The sequence below is a fragment of the Labeo rohita genome, unplaced genomic scaffold (assembly GCF_022985175.1).
Source record: "Labeo rohita strain BAU-BD-2019 unplaced genomic scaffold, IGBB_LRoh.1.0 scaffold_956, whole genome shotgun sequence".
Taxonomy (NCBI): Eukaryota; Metazoa; Chordata; class Actinopteri; order Cypriniformes; family Cyprinidae; genus Labeo; species Labeo rohita.
The window spans coordinates 2,580-12,743 of record NW_026129916.1 but is presented as its reverse complement, the minus strand read 5'-3'; the positions used below and the strand labels follow the sequence as shown (position 1 = coordinate 12,743).

At 33.8% G+C, this 10,164-nt stretch overlaps 1 long non-coding RNA gene across 1 annotated transcript; it reads right to left on the bottom strand.

Moving 5' to 3' along the window:
• Nucleotides 1-7,859: 7,859 nt before the first annotated feature.
• Nucleotides 7,860-9,668, bottom strand: LOC127162510 (uncharacterized). Its single transcript, XR_007827371.1, has 4 exons — nt 8,986-9,668; nt 8,861-8,910; nt 8,689-8,764; nt 7,860-8,350 (listed from the first exon to the last, which is right to left on the bottom strand). It is a non-coding gene; the product is annotated as an uncharacterized LOC127162510 (long non-coding RNA).
• Between the last annotated feature and the right edge of the window lie 496 nt (nt 9,669-10,164).

The window sequence follows — 10,164 nt, the reverse complement described above, 5'->3', positions numbered from 1 at the left end:
CAAAAGTTTAAAAACATCCCCATTTTGTAGTTTTATTGAAATGTAAGTAGTTCAAGTTAAGTGAATGATACAAAAGTAAGCAGCAAACTGCCAAAGTTAAAAACATTTTACTTATTAATACAGGCTGCTCAAAGGTGTTCACAGACTGGGACACCTGTAGAAATGTGTTTCTGCATCAACTTTCAAAGCTGAATTTACTTCCATTGCTTCAAAATAATCAAAAAAGGCAAAGACGAAGTTTAGATCAGCAAAACTCAGAAATAATGTAATTTTCAGAGATGTACAATTTTCAGGGATAAAGTAATGAAATAACAACCTCAAGGTATTCTGCAGCAATGAAAGTAAACGAAGCCTTGAAAGTTAATACAAAAAAACACATTTCTACAGCTATTCCAATGTGTAAACACCTTGGGACAGCCCATGTTAATACACCCTCAGAAGCTTTATTTGTACAATATTGCAACTAAAAAGTCAATTAATGGAAAAAAGGTTAAAAAATATAATTAATAGCTGCTTGTTATATGTACATGACCTGCACATGATCTCATCTACATTCAGATTGTATCTACCTTTTACATTGTTCTTTCTACGCTTTACTCTGACTGCCTGCAGTTGGGTGTCTGTCCTCTTAGCCTTTCTAAAGCTGATCTCACTCAGTCTGGCTGGTTTCACCTCTCTCTTGGATGGCTGGATCCACATATTTATTCCTGAAGTACAACACCTCTCCGTCTTTCCTATCCTGACCCATAGCTCAACTTTAAACATAAGTGCAGCTGCATGGCTGCAGCATGACCCTAACCTGCACAAAATGTTATAATGTATAAAACACATTGGTTTAAATTGTGCTTTAGACTATACATACATATGATTTTAGCAAAATAAGCAGATACATTTTGTTTGAATAAATTGCTGACACTGAATGAAAATAATGAAAATTTAAGATAGTAAATTTTGGTTACATACCCAGCCATACAGGTGCAGTTCGCAGTGAGAATACAGTTGTTTGTCTTGTTGACGATAACCCAGGCCTTGTACAATTCCGTCTTATTACCCTGTCTTTGGCTAGGCAGAACCTCCGTCTTCAGCACTACGAAGTTTTCAACTTGGTAATCATGAAACTGTATGTCTTGGACATGACCACACAGAACAAAGTTGTACGCATCAAGAGACTTGTACGCTTTTAACTTCTCCCGAGTATATACACTTGGAGTGTTGATGAGGTAATTATATATCTCTGGCCACTGGATTCTTGGCCATTTCGTTTCATCGTTTACCCGTTGGCAAGGTGGTATGGCAAACGGATCTGTCAGATGTATCCCACTCACTAACGTTTATTTCGTTGAAGAACTGTTCTTATCGCTGGGTGACAAGCTGTTGTAATATGCAGTAAACATTTTTAAAATAACATCTAATCAAAATAATCTATAATCTTTTAGAATGGAACTATTTTGTACCGTATCCGTGTAATTTCCTATCCGTAAACGCTATCTCTCCCGGGCTTTCTGCAACCAAGATGCGCGCGTATCCCGGATGTTTACAAATAGATAATTGGTCTATACTACTAGGTACTTATACTATATTGACTGGGTTAAATAGAATTGCATTACTAAAAAGAGACTAAAATACAATTTTCATTGACTAAAACTAGACTAAATGTCATCAGTTTTCGTCGACTAAAACTAGACGAAAATAGTCGTGGATAATTCTGACTAAAATAAGACTAAAATGCTAAGACTTTTAGTTGACTGAAACTTGACTAGACTAAAAAGAGTATGAATGTGACAAAAACTAATAAAAACTAAAATGACAGCTTCACACAAAGACTAGACTAAAACTAAAATTAAAACAGGCTGCCAAGAACAACACTACTAAACCAACAACATGTATGTTAGACCCTATTCCATCTAAGCTACTAAAATAGGTGCTTTGAGAAGTCATAGATCCTCTTCTAGCTATTATTAATTTGTCACTTTCATTAGGATGCTTCCCCAAAACCAAACTGACTGTTATTAAGCCTCTCATTAAAAAAACAACTTGACCCCAAAGAACTAGTTAATTAGAGACAGATCTTGAAACTCCCTTTTCTGTCAAAGATACTAGAAAAGGTAGAATCCTTACAATAATGTTCCTTGTTAGAGAAAAACGGTTTCTGTGAAGATTTCCAGTCAGGATTTAGACTGTATTATAGTACCGAGTATGCTCTCATTAGAGCTACAAATGACCTGCTCCTATCATCTGATCGTGGTTGTATCTCTCAATTAGTGCTACTGCATCTTAGTGCTGCGTTCGACACTATCGACCCCAACATTATTTTGAATAGACTCGAAAATTATGTTGGCATTAGTGGAAATGCATTGGCATGGTTTAAATCTTACTTACCTGACCACCATCAGTTTGTAGCAGTGAATGAAGAGGTATCATATCGATCACAAGTGCAGTATAGAGTGCATCAAGGTTCAGTACTAGGGTCGTTACTTTTCACGCTTTACTTGTTATCCTTGGGAAATATCATCAGGAAACATGGTGTTAGCTTTCACTGTTATGCTGATGATACTCAGCTCTATATTTCTTCATGGGCCAGCGAAACATACCAATTTGGAAAACTAACGGATTGCATAGTCGGTATAAAAAACTAAATGAAGAGTAATTTCTTACTGCTGAAAAAAAAAATCTGAAAAAAAAGGTGTTAATTATCAGACTTAAAACCTCTGCATGTAATAACCTAAAATACTGTCTAACACTTGATGGCTGCTCTGTCAATTCTTTGTCATCAGTTGGGAACCTAGGTGTGCTGCTTGATAGCAATCTTTCCTTTGAAAGCCACATTTCTAGTATTTGCAAAACCACATTTTTAATCTCAAAAATATATCTAAACTACGACCTATGCTCTCAATGTCAAATGCAGTAAGTCCATGTGTTCATAGCCTCAAGGTTTGATTATTGTAATGCTTATTCGGGTGGTTCCGCTTAATTAAAGAAGTCACCTTCCAAAACAAAGATTCACATATAATGTACTCAACACCTTGTCATCCAAGATGTTAATGTTTTTCTTTCTTCAGTCGTAAAGAAATTGTTTTTAGAGGAAAACATTTTAGCATTATTCTTCATATAATGGACTGATATGGAGCCCCGAGTTTGAACTTCCAAAATGCGGTTTAAATGCGGCTTCAAACAATCCCAGATGCAGTTGTTAACAATCCCAGCCAAGAAAGAAGGGTCTGATCTAGCATAACAATCGGTTATTTTAATAAAAATAATACAATTTATATACTTTTTAATGCCAAATGCTCGTCTTGTCTTACTCTGCCTGGACTGGTTTTTTTTTTCCGGTTCATGACAGTTAGGGTATGTTCTCCTTAACAAACTCCAGCTGGTCCAAAATGCAGCAGCTAGAGTTCTTACCAGGACTCACTGATGGAGTTTTGGTTCCTTGTTGCTGTTGCCTCTGGCTTGCTTTGTTTGGGACACTTAATTTTCAGTAATATTGTCAACTTGATTGCACAGATACTATTTGAACTGAACTTAGCTGGTTGATGACATCACTGAATCAATGATGATGCCTTTGAAAACTGAGTGTTTACTGTTGTCCTTTTGCATTATTGACACTATTTTCCTAATGTAAAGCTGCTTTGACCCAATCTGTATTGTTAAAAGCACTATATAAATAAAGGTGACTTGACTTGACTTGACTTGGAAGTGAAAATAAACTGAATTCACGTTCACAGCGCAGAGCACCATGGCAAATAGGGAGGGGACCAGAGCATATTATAATATCTGACATCATACTTGCAAGTTCACACACCTTTTTAATGTTATTTTTAGTGAGTTCCGACCGACAAATTCAACCATCATTAGTGCCAAAGTGAATAACAATCTTACTAAAAAATATCTCACTGAAAGTAATTTGAAGTAATCTGATTATGTAACTCATGTTAATTGTAATGTTACCCCAATACTGGCTGCAACATCCACTGAAGCTTTAAGAGTCACCTTGCATTAATGCAATTAATTTAGGAATTAGAGCACCTTTTGATAAAACATTATGAACAGTTGGATTATGTTCATACAACGATCAAAATGATTATAAATTCAAATACTAACAGCAGTCTGATACCTTAAAGTCAGATTATATTACCAAATAATCAAATTCCCAATTAAATTATGCTGTTGGCTGTCCTCTGACTGAATGCTGTTATTTTGATAGGACTGTTGGATTTTAATCAGGGCTGCCCCTCGAATAGTTGACTAACAGTTAGTCGATAAGAAGAGGCTTGGTCGACCTAAATTTGTATTAGTCGTTTATTCGCAGAAAAAAATCTAATAAAATAAATATGTAATAGTAATGCATAAATGGTAATGCATTTTTTGAATCTGTAAAGACTGTTTATTTGTGTGCACTCACAATAACAACAAAACATTGTGCTTTTGTAAAATAATTAAAGCAAACAGGATGTGCTTTCTGCAGTCTCATCATCCTATTTTACATACACAAAAATATATCTATAGAGAGTAAAATGTCTACTTTTAAATGGACCAATTCAAAAATAAAACAAATATACTCAGATTATGTAATAACGTATCATGCTTACAGGTGCATCCACTACTGCAGATGACGAGTCACCAACTTCATCTCTTAAGCCAAAAACAAAGAAAAAATTAAAATCTTGTTAAACAGATTTTACAAAGATTTACACTAATTCATGAAACACGAGCAGAACAAATTTTTGTCTAAATCGTTTGTAAGGCCATTCTGATGTAAACTTTCGAATTCATGAAAATGTTTATTTTTTTAAATGTCAGTTGGTACGAAAGAAATGTACACCTGCTCCCTACCACGTGTAAATGGTTTGTAAAACGTTCTGTGTTTTTTTTACCAAACTGATGACACTGAATTTTGATGCGGTCATAATAAATACAAGTTAATTTGCCTTGCTCTTTTTTTTATTTTTTATAGTTGAGTTGATAACTTCAAAACTGCGATCGTCTCTGTCACTATTTACACAGCCGTAAGGAGGGGCAGGACAAATACAGACTAACCATACTACAACAATGGAGAAGCCAATATTACTGGTTAGTGCTTTCTTATTTAGTAAAATTCTTAAAAATTAGATGCTACTCATACGTTGCTGGCGTGGATATTCTAAATCATAGCAACCAAATCTTCTCAGCTGAAAAAAAAAAATAAATTCCAGAAGAGTGCCTGACATTTTTTACAGCTGGCTAAAAACACTTTGGTGGACACACATTATTGAATATTTATTGTTAGGCCTATAGCCTATTCATCTTTTTTTGCATTTAAGCAATATACTGGAGCCAAACCTGAGAAAGTAAACCAGATATTGCACCGTGTTCCTAGACATACATTTTGTGTATCTGTAATTCATAGTAGGGGATTACGCTAATTGTGAATAAGTGTGCATGTGTGCCCTATTCGCGAATGATTGGAATTCATTACCATACACGTTTAACGATTAAATCTGAAGTTTACAAAGCGTTTGTGAATCCGGAGGAGAGTTTTTGGGAAGGTCTGTTTTATGCGCAAATTACTCAGAATTTACTCATATATTTAAGTTTCATCAATGAGGCCCATTATATGTTACCCCTGGCCCACTGACAGTCACAGTCTAAGATGAGCGGGAGTGAGAAACAATGCAGTGCAAAAATTTTGTGCACAACTGTGAGAAAAGCACAGAGGACAGATTCTTTTCTGTAAAAAAGGTCACTTTGATCAGTGAAGCTTAATGGTGAGTGTGTTGGATCAGTGTTGGGCACGTACCTTTAAAAAAGTAATTAGTTATAGTTACTAGTTACTTCTCACAAATAGTAACTGAGTTAGTAACTGAGTTACATCATTATAAAAGTAACTAATTACCAGGCAAAGTAACTATTGCATTACTTAAAAAAAAAAAAAAAAAAACAAAAAAAAAAACTAATTTAATATAACTATAAAATAAATATAAAACATTGTACACTAATCTACACTATTTTAATGTTGTTGTGGGCAGTGTTGGGAATGTTACTTTGAAAAGTAATTAGTTATAGTTACTAGTTACTTCTCACAAATAGTAACTGAGTTAGTAACAGAGTTACATCATTATAAAAGTAACTAATTATCAGGGAAAGTAACTATTGTGTTGCTTTTAAAAAAAAAAAAAAAAAAAAAAAAAAAAAAAAAAAAAATTGAATATATTAAATACATTGGATGACCCCAATATTAAATATGTTAAATGAATGAAATTTTAATGAAATTAATTACATTTTTAGTTTACTCACCAGACTAATATTAAATATCTGATGTAATATTATAATTATAATTAGCATTCAACTTTAGCCATTAGAACTTTAGTAATTAGAATAACCATATATGAATGCATGTTTGTCATGTTGACTGAACTTAGGACTGGTGGTGATATTGTTTGTAATTTAGTGTTTCTATGAACGTCTTGTTACTACCACAAATTCTACTATTAATAACAATATTAAACACACTAAGGTTTAATGAGCTGCTGGGTTCATGAATATTAATCACGTTGTCTGCGTTCGCTCTAACTGATTTGCTGTAATCAAAACAGGGACGATAATAGGTGAGCGCCAGCCAATGAGATTGCTGATTGTACATTAGTTCCGCCTACTACCGGAGAAACCAGCAGTTCTTAAAAGCTGAAATATTCCAAAGGAGCTCTGTTGTTTTGAGAGGAAAATACAACAAAGAATATCGTTTACACGTAGCGCGTCAATTCTGCATGGTATAAAACTCTGTCGCTCTGCATCTTTCTTTGGGTGTGTGAGACAAAGTGACGGCTAGTCGTGTGCCTTCACACTAGAGTTTACAGCTCGTCAAATACAGGTGCGCTGCGCATCCATTCAGATGAACTGAAAAATAAAATCATAATAATATTATAATAAATTATAGTAACGCCGTATTTTATTGGCAGTAATGGTAATGACGTTGTAACGTAGGAAACAGTAATTCGTTTGATTACTCGTTACTGAAAAAATAACGCCGTTAGTAACGCCGTTTATTTATAACGCCGTTATTCCCATCACTGGTTGGGATCATATTAGGTCACTTACAGTAACTGCTAAAAGATAAAATATGAAACATTGGGTTGGTAAAACTGTGGTCATTAGCAAGCACTTACAGTTATGTAACTTTAATTAATTTGAACCTGATCCAATGTCTAATACTTGAACATGTAAAAATGTAAAAGCTCTCTCTCACAAACCACAGCCACTCAGTCAACTGGATCCATTTACAGGCTTATTGACAAGTATTAAGTTGTGACCACACTCCAAAGAGGAAACACTGAAAATAGATTCTTACGCCATCAGTCCTCCAAGGTAATAGCATACTGTGTTTTTAAAAGGCATAATGTCATAACGAAATGACAAGCATGTGCAGCAAAAACAAAACAGAACAAAACAAAACAAACAAACAAAAAAAAAAAAAAACAGTAGTGCTCAGGGTCATTTTATATATATATATATGATAATAATTATTATTATTTTTTTATTTGATTTGAAATTCGATATCTCCCATACAAACATCTGATATATGGCAATATATGTAAAACACATATATAATATATATGTCCATGTATGGATTACACAGATATACAAAATATGTCAGATACTTGTTAAAGTAAATAAAAAAACATATAACAAAAATGGCTGCTTTCAAATATGTAACATATATTTTCCCAAATACACACATATATGGAACATATATGTCTGTATAATACATATTCATATATGGGCAACAATGTTTAGCTTTGTATATATATATATATATATATATATATATATATATATATGTAAATTAAATATGTTAAATATAAGTTACAAATATGTGTGGGATTACAAATTTAAGAATCTGTTTAAAATATGCTGATTCTATGCATATTTGTTATAGGTTCCAATATAACAACATGAACTGAAAAAGTTATGTATATTGTGACAGTCTAAGAGCAGGCAGCCCAGGCCCTGAGACAGTAACCTTTTGTCTTTATGCAGTTCCTGAACATCTGGCAGGTTTCCCAAGTTAAGTGTGAATTCTAAGCTCAAGGTACAGTTGTGCCTTTTGTTTAAGCACCTATGCATTTGAATGACACTTGTATGCTAAATAGATCAAGGCTGGGAAAATCTTTAACTGAGCTGTTTTCCTGAACCACATTTGCATACTTTGTTTAGATTGATTCCACTTCTATGTACTCCTCCCACTTCAAACCTATATACTCTGCTGTGCTGAGATTTTGTTAAGACGACGACTTTGATGACTGCAGTGCCAAGCAGCGAGTATCTGAATAAAGAGAAACTTCTGCTTCAAGATATCCAAAACGTCTCCTGGTCTCTAAGAAAAAAAAAAAATCACAACAGTTTTGGTGCCGTGACCCGGATAGAGCTTCTCGCCAGACATCGTTCCAGACTGAATTCCAGAAACATTTTTCAGCTCAACAACGATTTGGTGAGTGTTACTCCATTCAAAGAACCACTACAGACAAGTACATGTGGTTAGCCTCTGCGCCGCCAGAGAAGTGTTAACAAAGTAATATTACACATAATGTAAATGAAGTAAAACACAGCACTGCATAGCAATTCCAATTTTCGAGAAACGTTTAGGTGCACACAACATAATAATATGGTCATAAAGTAATATTTTACATAATGTAAATAAGGTAAAACACTTACTTTCTGTGTTTTCCTTGATAAAACCTGTCTGGGTTTCCCTGTCTGGTCTGCATTGTGAGTGAAAGAAAATATCGCTCTGACAAAAAGTTGAAATATATAAATACACACAAAATTCGCTTTAAATCAATATGACGTTATAAAATACATATTTTAAATGAGATAAAACACTTACTTTCCCTGTTAAAAACAACCTCTGTGTCAGCACTGCATAGCAATTGAGATCTGTGAGAAACGTTTATGTTGGTTTAGAAGCATACAGCTATAAAATACATATTTTAAATAAGGCAAAACACGTACTTCTTACGTTTCCCTGTTAAAAGCGACCTCCACGTCAACACTGCATAGCAATTCAAATCTATGAGAAACGTTTAGGCTTGTTTAGGCACGCACTGCATAACGTTAATATCATCATAAAGTAATATTATCTTGTAAAACACATATCGCAGTTGGGGTAAAACACTTACTTTCGGTGTTTCCTTGATAAAACCAATTGGCCTGTCTGCTCCGCATCGTGAGTGAAAGGAAATAATGTTATCTCTCTGAGAAAAAGTTTAGGAGTAATTGCGATTACTCCCGACAGCGATTACTCAATTGTCTGTTACGCTTCGCGAGTGGAAAAAAAATGTCTTTGAGAAAAGTTTAGCCGCATACAGCACATTAATATCATTATAAAACTATATGATATTACAAAACACATTTTGTGCGTAAGATTAAACGCTTTATTTCGTTGTTTCCCGTCCTCACATGTAAACAATGCATCTGTAAACAATATTTCAAATGGGTGAGGCGCGCACAGAGCAAATGTCCCGGATGTGACTAATAAGGATATTAGGCCGCATTTTCACCGGCCAGATAGCGCTGTTTACACTAGCTATTGTTAATCCTCTAAAATTCAACACCACAAGTTTAAATCTTTACTCTAAAAGTCCTTAACACCAGGATTTTAACACTGCGATTTTACTAATGATCTATTCTTAGACTATTAAGTATTTGCCTGTTAAAATCCAAACAGCAACTTTTGTTTGTTTGTTTGTTTTTTGACAGGACAGTGTACTTAAAAATATCTTCCTTTGTGTTCAGCAGAACAAATAAATCTATAAAGGTATGGAACAACTTGAGGCTGAGTAAATCATGAAAGAATTTTCATTTTTGAGTGAACTATTCATTTAACAGGAAATTAGTTTAAGACAAAAACTAATTTCCTGTACAGTGTATTTGATGGGTTCGTATGGGCAGGTAATTTCATCAGATTTGTACAGTTTTGTACATTGTACCCATAAGCTATATTGTCTTTTTAAATTCAGTATTACAAGAATGTTATTCAAGACATTGTCAGTACCTTCAAGAAGAATTAAAAAATAAATAAATAAATAAATAAATAAATAAATAAATAAATAAATAAATAAATAACAATGATCTGTGTATTGTATGACAATAAAAATGTAGTGTTTTTTTTTTTTTTCTTGACTGCTTTCA